This window comes from Amblyomma americanum, chromosome 7 (assembly GCF_052857255.1).
Source record: "Amblyomma americanum isolate KBUSLIRL-KWMA chromosome 7, ASM5285725v1, whole genome shotgun sequence".
Taxonomy (NCBI): Eukaryota; Metazoa; Arthropoda; class Arachnida; order Ixodida; family Ixodidae; genus Amblyomma; species Amblyomma americanum.
In genome coordinates this window covers 181,334,079-181,352,705 of record NC_135503.1, presented here as the reverse complement: position 1 = coordinate 181,352,705, position 18,627 = coordinate 181,334,079, and the positions used below count along the sequence as shown (strand labels likewise).

Here is an 18,627-nt window from a genome sequence, read left to right as displayed (position 1 = left end):
GGTAAACACCTTCCGGCTATTTCCACATTCCGAAAAGCGCGTCTACGCTCTCGCTATCTCGACCTCTACCCTCTATAACTTCCGTCGCAACCAGCTTTTGTGTGCGAATTTTTTCTGTCCCGCGAAACTTGCTGTCCATGCCGTAGCAACCAATCTAATGTTGAGCATTTGATGCTCTCGCATTACCTCCCCGTTGCTTATTGGTGAAACCAAACTGCGGTTTGGCATAGATTCGTTCCACCATGCCCTTTCTACTGCAACGGTAACCACCTTCCGGATATTTCCAAGTTCCGGAACGCGCCTCTACGCTCTCTCTATTTCGACCTCCTTCCTGTATAACCTCCATCGCAACCATCTTTTGGCTGCGCATTTTTACAGTCCCGCCAAACTGGCTTTCCATGCCGTAGCAACAATCCTCATGCTGAGCATTCTGACGCTCTCGCTTTACATCCTCGTTGCTTATCGGGGAAGCCAAACTGCGTTTTAATTATCATTGAATCTTTCCGGCATGCCGTTTCTACTCCAACGGTAACCACCTTCCGGGAATTTCCACGTCCCGGAACGCGCCTCTACGCTCTCGCTATTTCGACCTCCTTCCTGTATAACCTCCGTCGCAACCAGCTTTTGGCTGCGCATTCTTTCAGTTCCGCCAAACTGGCTTTTCATGCCGTAGCAACAAACCTCATGTTGAGCATTCTGATGCTCTCGCTTTACCCTCCTGGTTGCTTATCGGGAAGCCAAACTGCGGTTTGGCATTGATTCTTTCCGCCATACCCTTTCTACTCCAACGGTAGCCACCTTCCGGCTATTTCCACGTTCCGGAAGGTGCGTCTACGCTCTCGCTATCTCGCCCTCCTTCCTCTATAACCTCCGTCGCAACCAGGTTTTGTCTGCGCATTCTGTCTGTCCCGCAAAACTGGCTGTCCATGCCGTAGCAACCAACCTAATGTTGAGCATTCTGATGCCCTCGCATTACCTCCCGGTTGCTTATAGGGGAAGCCAAACTGCGGTTTGGCCTAGATTCTTTCCGCCATGCCCTTTCTACTCCAAGGGTAACCACCTTCCGGCTATTTCCACATTCCGAAAAGCGCGTCTACGCTCTCGCTATCTCGACCTCTACCCTCTATAACTTCCGTCGCAACCAGCTTTTGTCTGCGAATTTTTTCTGTCCCGCGAAACTTGCTGTCCATGCCGTAGCAACCAATCTAATGCTGAGCATTTGATGCTCTCGCATTACCTCCCCGTTGCTTATCGGTGAAACCAAACTGCGGTTTGGCATAGATTCGTTCCACCATGCCCTTTCTACTGCAACGGTAACCACCTTCCGGATATTTCCAAGTTCCGGAACGCGCCTCTACGCTCTCTCTATTTCGACCTCCTTCCTGTATAACCTCCATCGCAACCATCTTTTGGCTGCGCATTTTTACAGTCCCGCCAAACTGGCTTTCCATGCCGTAGCAACAATCCTCATGCTGAGCATTCTGACGCTCTCGCTTTACATCCTCGTTGCTTATCGGGGAAGCCAAACTGCGTTTTAATTATCATTGAATCTTTCCGCCATGCCGTTTCTTCTCCAACGGTAACCACCTTCCGGGAATTTCCACGTCCCGGAACGCGCCTCTACGCTCTCGCTATTTCGACCTCCTTCCTGTATAACCTCCGTCGCAACCAGCTTTTGGCTGCGCATTCTTTCAGTTCCGCCAAACTGGCTTTTCATGCCGTAGCAACAAACCTCATGTTGAGCATTCTGATGCTCTCGCTTTACCCTCCTGGTTGCTTATCGGGGAAGCCAAACTGCGGTTTGGCATTGATTCTTTCCGCCATGCCCTTTCTACTCCAACGGTAACCACCTTCCGGAAAGCGGGTCTACGCTCTCGCTATTTCGACCTCCTTCCTGTATCACCTCCGTCGCAACCAACTTTTGGCTGCACATTCTTTCAGTTCCGCCAAACTGGCTTTCCATGCCGTAGCAACCAGCCTAATGTTAAGCATTCTAATGCTCTCGGTTTACCTCTCCGTTGCTTATCGGAGAAACCAAACTGCGGTTTAATTATCATTGATTCGTTCCGCCATGCCGTTTCTACTCCAACTTTAATCACCTTCCGAGTATTTCCACGTTCCGGATAGCGCGTCTACGCTCTCGCTATCTCGACCTCCTTCCTCTATAACCTCCGTCGCAACCAGCTTTTGTCTGCGCATTCTGTCTGTCCCGCAAAACTGGCTGTCCATGCCGTAGCAACCAACCTAATGTTGAGCATTCTGGTGCTCTCACATTACCTCCCCGTTGCTTATCGGGGAAACCAAGCTGCGGTTTGGCATTGATTCTTTCCACCATGCCCTTTCTACTGCAACGGTAACCACCTTCCGGCTATTTCCACGTTCCGGAACGCGCCTCTACGCTCTCTCTATTTCGACCTCCTTCCGCTATAACCTCCATCGCAACCAGCTTTTGACTGCGCATTTTTTCAGTCCCGCCAAACTGGCTTTCCATGCCGTAGCAACCACACTCGTGCTGAGCATTCTGATGATCTCGCTTTACATCCTCGTTGTTTATCGGGGAAGCCAAACGGCGGTTTAATTATCATTGATTCTTTCCGCCATGCCGTTTCTACTCCAACGTTAATCACCTTCCGAGTATTTCCACTTTCCGGAACGCGCCTCTACGCTCTCGCTATCTCGACCTCCTGCCTGTATCACCTCCGTCGCAACCAGCTTTTGGCTGCGCATTCTTTCAGTTCCGCCAAACTGGCTTTCCATGCCGTAGCAACAAACCTCATGTTGAGCATTCTTATGCTCTCGCTTTACCCTCCTGGTTGCTTATCGGGAAGCCAAACTGCGGTTTGGCATTGATTCTTTCCGCCATACCCTTTCTACTCCAACGGTAGCCACCTTCCGTCTATTTCCACGTTCCGGAAGGCGCGTCTACGCTCTCGCTATCTCGACCTCCTTCCTCTATAACCTCCGTCGCAACCAGGTTTTGTCTGCGCATTCTGTCTGTCCCGCAAAACTGGCTGTCCATGCCGTAGCAACCAACCTAATGTTGAGCATTCTGATGCTCTCGCATTACCTCCCGGTTGCTTATCGGGGCAACCAAACTGCGGTTTGGCATTGATTCTTTCCACCATACCCTTTCTACTGCAACAATAACCACCTTCCGGCTATTTCCACGTTCCGGAAAGCGCGTCTACGCTCTCGCTATCTCGACCTCCTTCCTCTATAACCTCCGTCGCAACCAGCTTTTGTCTGCGCATTCTTTCTGTCCCGCGAAACTGGCTGTCCATGCCGTAGCAACCAACCTAATGTTGAGCATTCTGGTGCTCTCACATTACCTCCCCGTTGCTTATCGGGGAAACCAAACTGCGGTTTGGCATTGATTCTTTCCACCATGCCCTTTCTACTGCAACGGTAACCACCTTCCGGCTATTTCCACGTTCCGGAACGCGCCTCTACGCTCTCTCTATTTCGACTTCCTTCCTGTATAACCTCAATCGCAACCAGATTTTGACTGCGCATTTTTTCAGTCCCGCCAAACTGGCTTTCCATGCCGTAGCAACCAACCTCGTGCTGAGCATTCTGATGATCTTGCTTTACATCCTCGTTGTTTATCGTGGAAGCCAAACTGCGGTTTAATTATCATTGATTCTTTCCGCCATGCCGTTTCTACTCCAACGGTAATCACCTCCCGGGTATTTCCACTTTCCGGAACGCGCCTCTACGCTCTCGCTATCTCGACCTCCTGCCTGTATAACCTCCGTCGCAACCAGCTTTTGGCTCCGCATTCTTTCTGTCCCGTCAAACTGGCTTTCAATGCCGTGCAACCAACTTAATGTTGAGCATTCTGATGATCTCGCATTACCTCCCCTTTGCTTAGCGGGGAAAGCAAACTGCGGTTTGGCATTGATTCTTTCCGCCTTGCCGCTTCTACTCCAACGGTAACCACCTTCTTGGTATTTCCACGTTCCGGAACGCCCCTCTACGCTCTCGCTGTTTCGACCTCCTTCCTGTATCACCTCCGTCGCAACCAGCTTTTGGCTGCACATTCTTTCAGTTCCGCCAAACTGGCCTTCCATGCCGTAGCAACAAACCTCATGTTGAGCATTCTGATGCTCTCGCTTTACCCTCCTGGTTGCTTATCGGGAAGCCAAACTGCGATTTGGCATTGATTCTTTCCGCCATACCCTTTCTACTTCAACGGTAACCACCTTCCGGCTATTTCCACATTGCGAAAAGCGCGTCTACGCTCTCGCTATCTCGACCTCCTTCCTGTAGAACCTCCGTCGCAACCAGCTTTTGGCTGCGCATTCTTTCAGTTCCGCCAAACTGGCTTTTCATGCCGTAGCAACAAACCTCATGTTGAGCATTCTGATGCTCTCGCTTTACCCTCCTGGTTGCTTATCGGGGAAGCCAAACTGCGGTTTGGCATTGATTCTTTCCGCCATGCCGTTTCTACTCCAACGGTAACCACCTTCCGGAAAGCGGGTCTACGCTCTCGCTATTTCGACCTCCTTCCTGTATCACCTCCGTCGCAACCAACTTTTGGCTGCACATTCTTTCAGTTCCGCCAAACTGGCTTTCCATGCCGTAGCAACCAGCCTAATGTTACGCATTCTAATGCTCTCGGTTTACCTCTCCGTTGCTTATCGGGGAAACCAAACTGCGGTTTAATTATCATTGATTCGTTCCGCCATGCCGTTTCTACTCCAACGGTAACCACCTTCCGGCTATTTCCACGTTCCGGATAGCGCGTCTACGCTCTCGCTATCTCGACCTCCTTCCTCTATAACCTCCGTCGCAACCAGCTTTTGTCTGCGCATTCTTTCTGTCCCGCGAAACTGGCTGTCCATGCCGTAGCAACCAACCTAATGTTGAGCATTCTGGTGCTCTCACATTACCTCCCCGTTGCTTAACGGGGAAACCAAACTGCGGTTTGGCATTGATTCTTTCCACCATGCCCTTTCTACTGCAACGGTAACCACCTTCCGGCTATTTCCACGTTCCGGAACGCGCCTCTACGCTCTCTCCATTTCGACCTCCTTCCGCTATAACCTCCATCGCAACCAGCTTTTGACTGCGCATTTTTTCAGTCCCGCCAAACTGGCTTTCCATGCCGTAGCAACCATCCTCGTGCTGAGCATTCTGATGATCTCGCTTTACATCCTCGTTGTTTATCGGGGAAGCCAAACGGCGGTTTAATTATCATTGATTCTTTCCGCCATGCCGTTTCTACTCCAACGTTAATCACCTTCCGAGTATTTCCACTTTCCGGAACGCGCCTCTACGCTCTCGCTATCTCGACCTCCTTCCTGTATCACCTCCGTCGCAACCAGCTTTTGGCTGCGCATTCTTTCAGTTCCGCCAAACTGGCTTTCCATGCCGTAGCAACAAACCTCATGTTGAGCATTCTTATGCTCTCGCTTTACCCTCCTGGTTGCTTATCGGGAAGCCAAACTGCGGTTTGGCATTGATTCTTTCCGCCATACCCTTTCTACTCCAACGGTAACCACCTTCCGGCTATTTCCACATTGCGAAAAGCGCGTCTACGCTCTTGCTATCTCGACCTCTACCCTCTATAACTTCCGTCGCAACCAGCTTTTGTCTGCGAATTTTTTCTGTCCCGCGAAACTTGCTGTCCATGCCGTAGCAACCAATCTAATGTTCAGCATTCTGATGCTGTCGCTTTACCCTCCTGGTTGCTTATAGGGGAAGCCAAACTGCGGATTGGCCTAGATTCTTTCCGCCATGCCCTTTCTACTCCAACGGTAACCACCTTCCGGCTATTTCCACATTCCGAAAAGCGCGTCTACGCTCTCGCTATCTCGACCTCTACCCTCTATAACTTCCGTCGCAACCAGCTTTTGTCTGCGAATTTTTTCTGTCCCGCGAAACTTGCTGTCCATGCCGTAGCAACCAATCTAATGTTGAGCATTTGATGCTCTCGCATTACCTCCCTGTTGCTTATCGGTGAAACCAAACTGCGGTTTGGCATAGATTCTTTCCACCATGCCCTTTCTACTGCAACGGTAACCACCTTCCGGATATTTCCAAGTTCCGGAACGCGCCTCTACGCTCTCTCTATTTCGACCTTCTTCCTGTATAACCTCCATCGCAACCATCTTTTGGCTGCGCATTTTTACAGTCCCGCCAAACTGGCTTTCCATGCCGTAGCAACAATCCTCATGCTGAGCATTCTGACGCTCTCGCTTTACATCCTCGTTGCTTATCGGGGAAGCCAAACTGCGTTTTAATTATCATTGATTCTTTCCGCCATTCCGTTTCTACTCCAACGGTAACCACCTTCCGGGTATTTGCACGTTCCGGAACGCCCCTCTACGCTCTCGCTATTTCGACCTCCTTCCTGTATAACCTCCGTCGCAACCAGCTTTTGGCTGCGCATTCTTTCAGTCCCGTCAAACTGGCTTTCCATGCCGTAGCAACAAACCTCGTGTACAGCATTCTGATGCTCTCGCTTTACCCTCCCCGTTGCTTATCTGGGAAACCAAACTGCGGTTTGGCATTGATTCTTTCCACCATGCCCTTTCTACTGCAACGCTAACCACCTTCTGGCTATTTCCACTTTCCGGAACGCGCCTCTACGCTCTCTCTATTTCGACCTCCTTCTTGTATAACCTCCATTGCAACGAGCTTTTGACTGCGCATTTTTTCAGTCCCGCCAAACTGGCTTTCCATGCCGTAGCAACCATCTTCGTGCTGAGCATTCTGATGATCTCGCTTTACATCCTCGTTGTTTATCGGTGAAGCCAAACGGCGGTTTAATTATCATTGATTCTTTCCGCCATGCCGTTTCTATTCCAACGTTAATCACCTTCCGGGTATTTCCACTTTCCGGAACGCGCCTCTACGCTCTCGCTATCTCGACCTCCTTCCTGTATCACCTCCGTCGCAACCAGCTTTTGGCTTCTAATTCTTTCAGTTCCACCAAACTGGCTTTCCATGCCGTAGCAACAAACCTCATGTTGAGCATTCTTATGCTCTCGCTTTACCCTCCTAGTTGCTTATCGGGGAAGCAAAACTGCGGTTTGGCATTGATTCTTTCCGCCATGCCCTTTCTACTCCAACGGTAACCACCTTCCGGATATTTCCACGTTCCGGAAAGCGCGTCTACGCTCTCGCTATCTCGACTTCCTTCCTCTATAACCTCCGTCGCAACCAGGTTTTGTCTGCGCATTCTGTTTTTCCAGCGAAACTGGCTGTCCATGCCGTAGCAACAAACCTAATGTTGAGCATTCTGATGCTCTCGCATTACCTCCCGGTTGCTTATCGGGGTAACCAAACTGCGGTTTGGCATTGATTCTTTCCACCATGCCCTTTCTACTGCAACAGTAACCACCTTCCGGGTATTTCCACGTCCCGGAACGCGCATCTACGCTCTCGCTATTTCGACCTCCTTCCTGTAGAACCTCCGTCGCAACCAGCTTTTGGCTGCGCATTCTTTCAGTCCCGCCAAACTGGCTTTCCATGCCGTTGCAACAAACCTCATGTTCAGCATTCTGACGCTGTCGCTTTACCCTCCTGGTTGCTTATAGGGGAAGCCAAACTGCGGTTTGGCCTAGATTCTTTCCGCCATGCCCTTTCTACTCCAACGGTAACCACCTTCCGGCTATTTCCACATTCCGGAAAGCGCGTCTACGCTCTCGCTATCTCGACCTCTATCCTCTATAAGCTCCGTCGCAACCAGCTTTTGTCTGCGAATTTTTTCTGTCCCGCGAAACTTGCTGTCCATGCATTGGCAACCAATCTAATGTTGAGCATTTGATGCTCTCGCATTACCTCCCCGTTGCTTATCGGGGAAACCACACTGCGGTTTGGCATAGATTCTTTCCACCATGCCCTTTCTACTGCAACGGTAACCACCTTCCGGATATTTCCATGTTCCGGAACGCGCCTCTACGCTCTCGCTATTTCGACCTCCTTCCTGTATAACCTCCGTCGCAACCAGCTTTTGGCTGCGCATTCTTTCTGTCCCGCCAAACTGGCTTTCAATGCCGTAGCAACCAACCTATTGTTGAGCATTCTCATGCTCTCGCATTACCTCCCCATTGCTTATCGGGGAACCAAACTGCGGTTTGGCATTGCTTCTTTCCACCATGCCCTTTCTACTGCAACGGTAACCACCTTCCTGGTATTTCCACGTTCCGGAACGCCCCTCTACGCTCTCGCTATTTCGACCTCCTTCCTGTATCACCTCCGTCGCAACCAGCTTTTGGCTGCACATTCTTTCAGTCTCGCCCCACTGGCTTTCCATGCGTAGCAACAAACCTCATGTTGAGCATTCTGATGCTCTCGCATTACCTCCCCGTTGCTTATCGGGGAAACCAAGCTGCGGTTTGGCATTGATTCTTTCCACCATGCCCTTTCTACTGCAACGGTAACCACCTTCCGGCTATTTCCACGTTCCGGAACGCGCCTGTACGCTCTCTCTATTTCGACCTCCCTCCCGTATAACCTTAAACGCAACCAGCTTGTGGCTGCGCATTTTTTCACTCCCGCCAAACTGGCTTTCCATGCCGTAGCAACCAACCTCATGCTTAGCATTCTGACGCTCTCGCTTTACCTCCTCGTTGCTTATCGGGAAAGCCAAACTGCTTTTTAATTGGCATTGATTCTTTCCGTCATGGCGTTTGGACTCCAACGGTAACCACATTCCGGCTATTTTCCCGTTCCGGAACGCGCCCCTACGCTCTCGGTATTTCGACCTCCTTCCTGTATCACCTTCGTCGCAACCAGCTTTTGGCTGCGCATTCTTTCTGTCACGCGAAACTGGCTGTCCATGCCGTAGCAACCAACCTAATGTTGAGCATTCTGATGCTCTCGCATTACCTCCCCGTTGCGTATCGGGGAAACCAAACTTCGGTTTGGCATTTATTCTTTCCACAATTGCCCTTTCTACTGCAAAGGTAACAACCACCTTCCGGCTATTTCCACGTTCCGGAACGCGCCTCTACGCTCTCTGTATTACGACCGCCTTCCTGTATAACCTACATCGCAACCAGCTTTTGGCTGCGCATTTTTTTCAGTCTCGCCAAACTGGCTTTTCATGCCGAAGCAACAAACCGCATGTTGAGCATTCTGATGCTCTCGCTTTACCCTCGTGGTTGCTTATCGGGGAAGCCAAACTGCGGTTTGGCATTGATTCTTTCCGCCATGCCCTTTCTACTCCAACGGTAACCACCTTCCAGTTATTTCCACGTTCCGGAACGCGCCTCTACGCTCTCGCTATTTCGACCTCCTTCCTTTATAACCTCCTTCGCAACCAGCTTTTGGCTGAGCATTCTTTCAGTCCCGCCAAACTGGCTTTCCATACCGTAGCAGCCAACCTCTGGTTGCGCATTCTTATGCTCTCGCTATACCCTCCTCCTTGCTTACGGGGGAAGCCAAACTGCGGTTTGGCATTGCTTCCTTCCGCCACGCCCTTTTTCCTTCAGCGGTAACCACCTTCCGGCAAGTTCCACGTTCAGGAACGCACTCCTGCGCTCTTGCCATTTCCGCCTTCTTCCATGGTAACCACAGTCGCAACCGCATTCTGTCTGCGCATTCTCACAGCTAACCATCCTCTAGCCCACGATCTCAATGCATATGCCTCCGCTCTCGCCATACGTTTCTTCTACGTAAGCTTCGTCCGAGTGGCTTCTGGGGCGGCCGCCACACTGCGGGGTATTCCTCCGTTCTTGCTTTACCCTGCGCTTTGTACGTTAACCACCCCTTTTGGACACCAGCTCGTTGCGTATACCTCCACTATCGTCATACTCTCCTCTTACAGCGGCGGCGACCTTCTGTGGCTGGCGCTTCAATCACCTTCGCGTTTTCGCATCAACGGTGTGTTGTGATATGCTCCCTCTGGGTGCGCTTGTTGCTGCTCTCATTGTATCCGCATTCTTTTACGGCAGCACCCGAAAGTGGTTTCATTGGCGCCGCCTTTCGGTCGAGCGTCGCTCCATTCTCGCCATGCCCTCCTTTTTCTACGGTGGCTTCAGTCTTATGGCAACTGTGGCGGCCGCCCTTGGCAACGCATCCGTCCGCTCTCGCCTTACACTTTTTCTCACGTCAGATTCGATAGACCACCCATGTGAAGAAAACATGCGTCGCAGACTGCGCTGGTCGTGATTCGAAAACGAAACTGCCTGCTGGCGTCGTCAATGTTGTTGAAGCCCACGTTTTCGGAGCTCATGGCAACGGTGACCACTAGCGTTTGGCTTTCAGACGCCGTAACATTCACAGTTTTCGAGTTCTCCCTCCACCTGTTCGACCGAGCCAATATCGCGAACGGAAGCCGCAGCTCAACTCTATGTGGTCTTTAATGTTATCTGTAATTTCTTTTTGTCTGCTTTTTCGCGGTTTATGTGTTATCACCTCGAGCGTGAACTTTAATCTCGTTTTCCTTCGCCATGGGAAGAATAATATGCACAACGCTTGTGCGGGAAAACAACTTGAAATGGTTTGCACAGCCATTTCATGGTTTTTTACTGCTACAAGTTAGGAATTCTTGGTGCTGCCGAATAAATTGTTATTTTATGGAAAAGAAATGCGCATTAACTGTCTCACTTTTTTAAGGACACCTTCGCCGCACCGAGACGAAAGAGGTAAGGCGGGAGTAAAAAAAGAAATAAAAGGGTGCCGTAGTCCAGAAATTTAAAATCACTTAGATCACCTGGGAGTCTTCAACGCGCAGTGACGTTGCACAGCACTCGAGGGCACTTATATTTCGCGTCCATCGAAACGCGGCGGCCGTGGCCAGTTTAGTACGTACTATAGCTCAGTAGCTGAGCGCCTATCGAGCCACCGTGGCGGGTCCTGGCGAAGAAAGACAATCAACCTATCATCGCTACAAAGCAGGTGGAACACAGAAACGCAGCCTTGTATTATGATGTCCGCGAATGCACCTTTCCGCTGCACGTTCTGCTGTATCATGCCTCGCCCCATACCATAGCAGCTTTCTCTTGGCACTACTTTTCATTGAAACTCTTTCAACTCTGCAGTACTGCTCCGGGTAGCAAGATGGGCTGTTGGTCGTGTCGGTTTATATCGAGTACTGAGAGATGATTTGCGCAAATGCGTCGCTCGTTCGGAATCGAGTTCTGCCTTACGTGAACGTCTCTTCTGCGCAACCCATGGCACTGTACTCGACTGCTGCGTGTGGACACCGCCACGCCGAAGACACAAGTTAGCGTGTATAGATCGAATAACGTATTGTGATGATAAAAGGGCTATTTCTCTAACCAAATGCTTGCAATTTATACAACAGGCAGTTTAGAAACTGCCAAAAAGCACGAGGATAGGAGGTAAGTAAACGAAAAAAATTGGCGGTGGTTTAGCTCTGGTTAAACCTCGAGTGACGCGATAGCTGCAGCCGGCTGAGTGGAACTTGGTCACGTGACCAACCACGTGACGAACCACGTGATCAGCCACGGCGCCGCGTCGCTGACAGCTGCCCCTCATCACGTGACCAACACGTCACAGCGTGGCGGTGCAGCCTCAAGGTGGCGGCGCCGCCACGCTGAAGGCTCGAAATTCTACTGTAATGTAGCTATCGCTACAAAAGACAACACGGGCATAGCCCGCCAATAGTCATAGGTGGCCGCCGAATTTAAAGCGGGAACCGAGGTGCTGGCATACGTGGTTGCGTGCCTGAGGTTGCACCTTAAGTTAGTCTGTGCTTTCTGTTCCTTGAATAAACTGTAGGCTGCGCCCGTGGCGTCGTATTCGTTTATTTACCTCCTGTGTAGGTGCCTTTATACAGTTTCTAACTTTCCTCGAAAATTAACTAGCCTGCAATAATACGAAAAATAATAATAATACTTAATTGCTGGGAACAAATATGCAGTACATATATCCAGGCCTGCCAAAGTCATTGAAGGCTTGAGGGGCAGTTCCTGGCTGGCAGCAAGACCATACGCTTTAATTAACATAAATTTAAAGCAGCAAAAAGTGAGTACAGGAAACGAGAAGGAAGTAAGCGAGTGATTAAAAATTGTACGGAAACTTCCACTGAGCATAATGAAACACAGAACTGAGCAACTATGCGTCAGCAAGTGACAGTGCTACAAGTAATCGTACACCAATCAGGCTTTGCCGGTAGGAAGGGATTGAGCGTCGGCAAACAAAATACAAGAAATCAAAAAAGCAAAATACGCTTGTAAATAGAGATACACCTTAAGTCCTTTTAACTTGAGTTTCGTTTTTCTATGAAAGAGCTGACAGGTAATTTATTGCAGTAAGTTGGAACATAATGATCGCGTGTTCTTGGGCCGTATCTTGTGGAACAACGAGGTCTCTAAGACAGTTTTCGGCTTTAAGCAACAGGAGGAAACGTATGGAACTAAAACAATTACTGGACCAAAAGTGTTTTAACACGACCGTATGCATCAAAAGATCGTTGAAATTTGGCATCGAAAGTATTTTTAAACGCTCTGCGTCAGCATTCAGGCTCAGATCATAAGAGATGCCCTTTAACAGGGAGTGCAGTATAGCATTATTCGGTTCTGCTAGCAAACAGCACACTGCCCGCAAACTGTTATTCCATATGCCAGTACACTGTATCCTGAAACGTACGAGCTGAGCTTCCCCATTCAGGTGGCGATGAGAGGAAATACCTTGTTGATGAAATTGGGGTTTTTTGATGACCCGGTGGTTCTAACTCGCAAACATTCACGTTACTCGAGGAAAGGAGAAGGTGAACTATTTATTTACAACATAAATAAAACAAGAAGAAACAAAGCAAGGAGAAAATATATTTACATGACTAAACCGTTGATCAGACGAATTCAGCCCTCGTTTAACCCAGAGCGCCTGTTTTTGAACCCTCTGTCTCCACCCTTAGCGGGGACAGGCGCCACTCAGATTACAAGCGACACACCTCACCAATCAGTGGTTAAGGAAAGGAAAATAAGGTTTCCGCCAACTAATCGCAGATTGGGAAAGAGCACTGAATAAATATCTGGGGAACGAGAGGTTGCAATCAAACACACAAACAGCACAAACGCGACCACCCTCTCCCACGGCACCCAAGGCACAGCCGTTACCACTTTCCTAACATTGTCATTTGTTTTCTCTTTCGCACAAGCGACAAACATATGCCGACGAGACGATCACTAAACTTGTTTACAGAACATCGAAAGAGAAGACGAGAGTCGTTACGGGAATAATGGGTTTCATGGTCGCTCGGCTCCTACTCAGCCGTATGTCGTGCATTCCCGAAGCTTCGGCAACCCCTTGACAACGCACAAATGTCGACAGCTGTACATGGTTAGGCTTCTTAAATGGACTATGCGAAGAATTCAATGTGGCTTGTAAATGCTTTCAATGTTTAGAAATGATGCTAATGAGCATTCACACCAAATATAAGTCTTCGGAACTGAGCCGGCAATTTATTATAAATTAAGAAAAAAACGTGTTCTTTTAAAATTCGCGGGCCGATTGATGTGTTCGTAGTGACCGAGTTTGGAAATAAAACCGTGGAAGAATGACATCACACTACCCATGACGTCGCCAGGCCACCACACGCTGTCATTCGCTGGATCCACGGCAGCCACGACGTCACGGGCACACTTCCTGTAGCCGTGAAAATCGTCTGCTCGTGCCGCCGCACGACCCTCTCGGGCAAGCGCGGGCCAGGTTTCGCATATGGCTTCAATTTTCCTCTGCCGCCTCCTTCTATCGGGAGTTCCCGAGCCACTCGCACGGCTCTTCGTGGGCACGCATAGGGCTCGATGCCCATCGCGGCTGTAAGAGCGAGCAGTCGCGCCTCGAGGTCCGGGTTTATTACTGCTAACGACAACAGATGACAAGCAAGGAACCAGACGCGCGCCGCAATCCAGGAAGGCGAAAAGAGACCGGAGATATCCCGCCACGCCGCCGACGCTGCTGCTGGGGTGCTAGAAGCGACAACCGAAAATTGCAAAGCGAACGTCATCTGATGACGTATTCAAAGGCGAGGCCCAGTCCCAGACCTGTTTTCTTTTTTTTTGTCTGGTGCCCCGCGTGTACGAGTTGAGGGGGGAGAGGAGGACCGTAATTTTTAATCGTCTATATCTTCGTTGTTATTGATGCTAGCTTAAATATTCTGGCGTTGGGGTGACGAGTGATGAAATGCATATCTCTCGTCTGCTTTACGTAATCTCAATTAATTTATTGCGCAGTCCCTTTAAGACGGGTTAGGCCCGCGACGGCGCGGAGGAGATAAGGACGTCCGCCGCAAGCAGGGGAGGCCGGGACGGGACGGGTCTCTTTGTTGGCGACTTCCGAGCGGCCTTTCTTGCAAACACACGACCAACGATTTTACGGAAAGGTCAGCGAGCTGCGCAGTACGCTGATTTTTCTTACCGATAATTGCATGAAATATCTTATATTTTACAGTAGACTCGATACGGCGCGAAGTTTTTTACAAACGTAGGCAAGGCGGGTGTTCCAAGAAAGGTTCCAAGAACAAGAAGAACAGTCTGACCAATGCAAACCAAGAGGATAGTCAAGGAGTACCTTCATGAAAGGGTTATGGAATCAGATTAGTTGTGCTTCAGATACATGTATACTAATTAAGTTATTCGAAACCAGTCCATTGCTTTTGTGACAGCAGACTTTAAAGAAGAACTCGCATCACAGTAGCCGCTGGCAGAAGTTAAAATCGTCGTGTCATCGGCGTATTGATAACGAGAAACGGGTATCATGGTGTGGAGGTCATTTATGCAAATATTGAATAATAACAGACTCAGCATTCAGCCCTTCGGGACCCCAGCATTAATAGTTGACGGTGCCCTTCGAATTAGCCCAACTGAGACAATCTGACGCCTATTTCGAAGGAAATTTGCCAACAACGACCAGAAGGCACCCCGAAATCATAACAAGAAGAGCTTCTGTAACAGCAGACCGTGATGAACTCCATCGAAAGCCTTGCTACAATCAGGAATTACCGCACAAGCAACTTTATTATTATCGAAAGCAGCATTCAGCTAATCGGAGGAATCATGCCGGGGGGTGTGAGTGTGAAGAAAAGCGGTGATTTTCTAGAAAACACGTCCTAGTTGATAATTGTTTTTCTGGAATTTGAGCAATGCAATGCAAAATTGAAATCGGGAGATAATTTTCAATCTTGTTACGCGCACCACTTTTATGAACAGGTATAACTATTGCAGTTTTTAGTTTTACATCCATTTCACCACTTGAAATTATGCGATTTATCAGTGCTATAAAAACTTCTTGGAAGTATTCATAAGTTCTACGCAAGTCGTTCAAGGAAATGCTATCAATTCCCGGAGATTTATTACATTTTGAACTGAAAATAGTACACCTTAGTTCCTCCTGGGAATGTAAAGGCAGAAATAATGATTCATTATTACTGTGGCGCAAAGAGCACAACCCTACCTGCAAGTTTGTAATGCTAGCTACATGACCGAAGTAATTTAAACTCATCCGCAATACTCTGTCCACCACTAGATAAACTCCAGAGGAAATAATTCTGTAGATTACTTCGCGTATTAGCACCTCTAATGTTGTTAATTAGGGACCATGTTATCTTACTGCTGTGACTGGCAGCTTCAAACTTTTCTCTAAAATGTATGCACTTTGCAGACCGGTTTATGGCGTTAACTTTATTCCTCGTCTACTTAAATTTGATTCGTAGGTCTGGACACTTCGGGGCACGCTTACATTGAGCCCAGAGCAAGTATTTTCCCTTTACTTCAGCTAGTATATCAGGCGACATCCACTTGTTGTTCATGTTACCTTGTTTGACGAAAATTGTTCCTTTTAAGCTCCTTGTAAGCTCTGAAACACTTCTACGGGTTTTCCATAAAGGTCAACTACTAAAAAAGACTTCCAGTCATAATGAGCCACCAGCCTTTGAATTTTTTTTTCGGATCGAGCTTCGAAATTAGTTTAGGAGAAAGTGTGGGTACTGTCGCACTATGTGGACAACTCAATGAGCCACAAACACAGTAATGATGAGCAAGTTTAGTTTCTACTACAGCGGAGTTTACAGCTAGAATCTGAGCACGAAAGATAACATTAGCAATGCATGATACGACTAGCTTACCGGCCAAAAGTTCCTCACGAGTCACCTGTTAGATGCCACATTCTAAGCCCCATTTGGAAAGACTGTCGAGGTAAACAGCAACCAACCCTACTGTTGGGCGCAAAAGTCAATGATCATGTCGCCGATGTTGCACACGTGCTCTTCAAGCGATAAGGTTGATAATGCCGAATAAAGTTCGGAAAAAAAAGCCTTGAATTAAAACTAGAAGGTCAGTAAACCGGTAAAACAACCATCGAAAAAGCAGGCGCGCTCAATCGCAGTGAGAGCACTTCAGCTTGGGAAAAGGGAAATGTTAACTGTATAGCAGCCCATCTGTTACGGAAACTACGATGCCTCCTCTTTTTTTTGCTTGGACGCGTGTATGAAAAAGCTTGGTAACCCAGCAAAGAATACTGTGGGATGCTGCTCGGAGAAAAATTAATTTCTGTTAGCACAAAGTCATCGGACGTTAGGCGAGATGATGAGGTGATGGCAGAGAACTGATTTCAGTATTTCCGAAGGCTGCGAATGTTCGCATGCGCAACTTTAAAACTGCTAGTGGAGGTGTCAGAAAAGAATTTATGCACATCCGTATAGTCCGTGCACTTGATACATTCAAAGTCAGCCATATCTAGGCAATCAATTCCAATTCCGAGAACTTTTCTGCCCGAATGACCGGCGCTCCCTCGGATTTTCTTGCCAGAATCTTTGCGTTCCTCCTCTATACGAATTTATATTCGTTTGCTTTTCCTTTGGAGCAGGCCAACCGGAACAGCTCCCGGTTCATCCGTGTCGGGTTTTCGTTGATGAACAGAAGAGGAAATTTTTCGGTCATAGCAAGAGTCGAGAGACCTTTCCGAGCGCTAAACCACTTTTCTTTCACCTATGCGTTCTATGCTTGTACAAGAAAAGCCGGGCTAGTGTTAGATTTTCCCTGGTCGGCAAGCAATGTATCTTGCAAATTTCGTCTTCCTGGAAGTTCGCTACCTTCAATCGTCCAGCTATGTCGCAGATAAAGGACTTCAAGTATTCGTTCGGTTTCAAAGGGAGAACATGGATTTCAAAATTATAACGTCTCCTTTATTGTTCTATTTCGAGCTCTCTCATTTGAACTGAAATTTGCTCAAGAATTTCAGCGTGTCGTGTGATTGCAGAGGAAATAGACTCCACTTGAGTCCGAAGCTGAGTTACTTCGTTTTGATTAGCACTCATAGTAGACAGCACAGAAACGTACTTCTTGGAAAGGAAATCGATGGAAGTCTGAATGTCGGCCGCGGTATCAGACATCTTTTCACATGTTGCCTATAAAGAGAGCTGTTCCTCAACCTTCACCATGAGCGCCTCAACGGTGCTGGTAAGTTGGTTCACTTTGATATTAATAGCTGAAAACTGAAGATCCAATCAGCCATCAGTAGGACTTGAACCTGGACCAGATTTGCAGGTCTGGCACGTCTATGTTTCGCGTTTAACAGTAGACATTTTGATGTAGGCACTGTCTGTAATCGCGGAACAATTTTTTCATGGTAAACATTTCCTTTGCAAACTGAACAGGCAAGGAATTTGCCCTCTATCGGCTTGTCGATATCGTACACACACAGGACATTGCGATGCAGTCAGCGGCAACATAGTCAAAGTGTATGTGCTAAGGGCAGTTCAAAAGACCTACCTGTCAAGAACGGAATGAAATCTCAGTGACACCGGCCATGTTTTGCAGCTGACTGCAGGGAAACACATGAGAGGAAAGCTTTATAAACGCTGCGACAGACACCAGGCGGACCGTGTTGAGTTGTCGTGCACCAGGGGATGCCGCGTATCCGTTCACGGGTGGGAGCGCGGAAGCAGAGGCCGCATGCGCCGCAGAGCGTCCATGAGTCCAAGCTAGACGAGAGTGATGATAAGGTCCGGAGGATGCCGACGCGTCCGCCCTGAGAAATCTGTCAAGAACGTTGTGAAATTTCAGTGACGCCAGCCACGTTTTGCAGGTGACAGCCAAGAACGCCCTGCTAAAACTTATCCGCGAGAAATCTAATAAAATTAAATACAGGTACTGCCGCAAACGGCCCTTTTCACAGGCGGCCTGCGGCATCTTGAATCTTTCTCGAGGATATCTGCGAATGGGTTCAACTGCCGTCACTTTAAAAAAAAAACGAATAAGGTGTCTTTTTCGTTCGTCGCGTGATGGCTTAAAAAGGTTCGGGACAATTTTGAACACCAGGAAGAGTGACAGACGCAAAACTCCGGAAATAACGTACGTAACACGATCATACGTTAAGGTTTGATATGGAGTAGCGTTAAGAGCATTCGCAGTTTAAAGCACGCTATTCTATACACCAGCATGCGTATTTTATACTGGCACTACATTCCGCAGCGCCAGTACGATGCCTATGCACTTATCGCAGCTAGTGCTTCTAGGAGCTTTAGGGATGGAGTATAGACATGCGGGGTTCTCTTTTCGCCGTCCTACTCTTACGCTGCCATGGCGGCCAACGTAGCTTGAAAACAAGGTTTCGCTAAGGCTTACTAATTTCAGGAGTAGGAAACTGCCATGGGATTCGAAAACTTCAGTGGGCTTAAGAGCTAGATGGCATGGGTTCTGTCAGCCAACG

The 18,627-nt window shown here is 48.6% G+C and overlaps 1 protein-coding gene across 2 annotated transcripts in view; it reads left to right on the top strand.

Annotated features, from left to right (window-relative positions):
• The window catches only part of LOC144096778 (protein 5NUC-like), a 414,953-nt gene that overhangs the window by 240,492 nt on the left and 155,834 nt on the right, over positions 1 to 18,627 (top strand). The window lies entirely within an intron of this gene.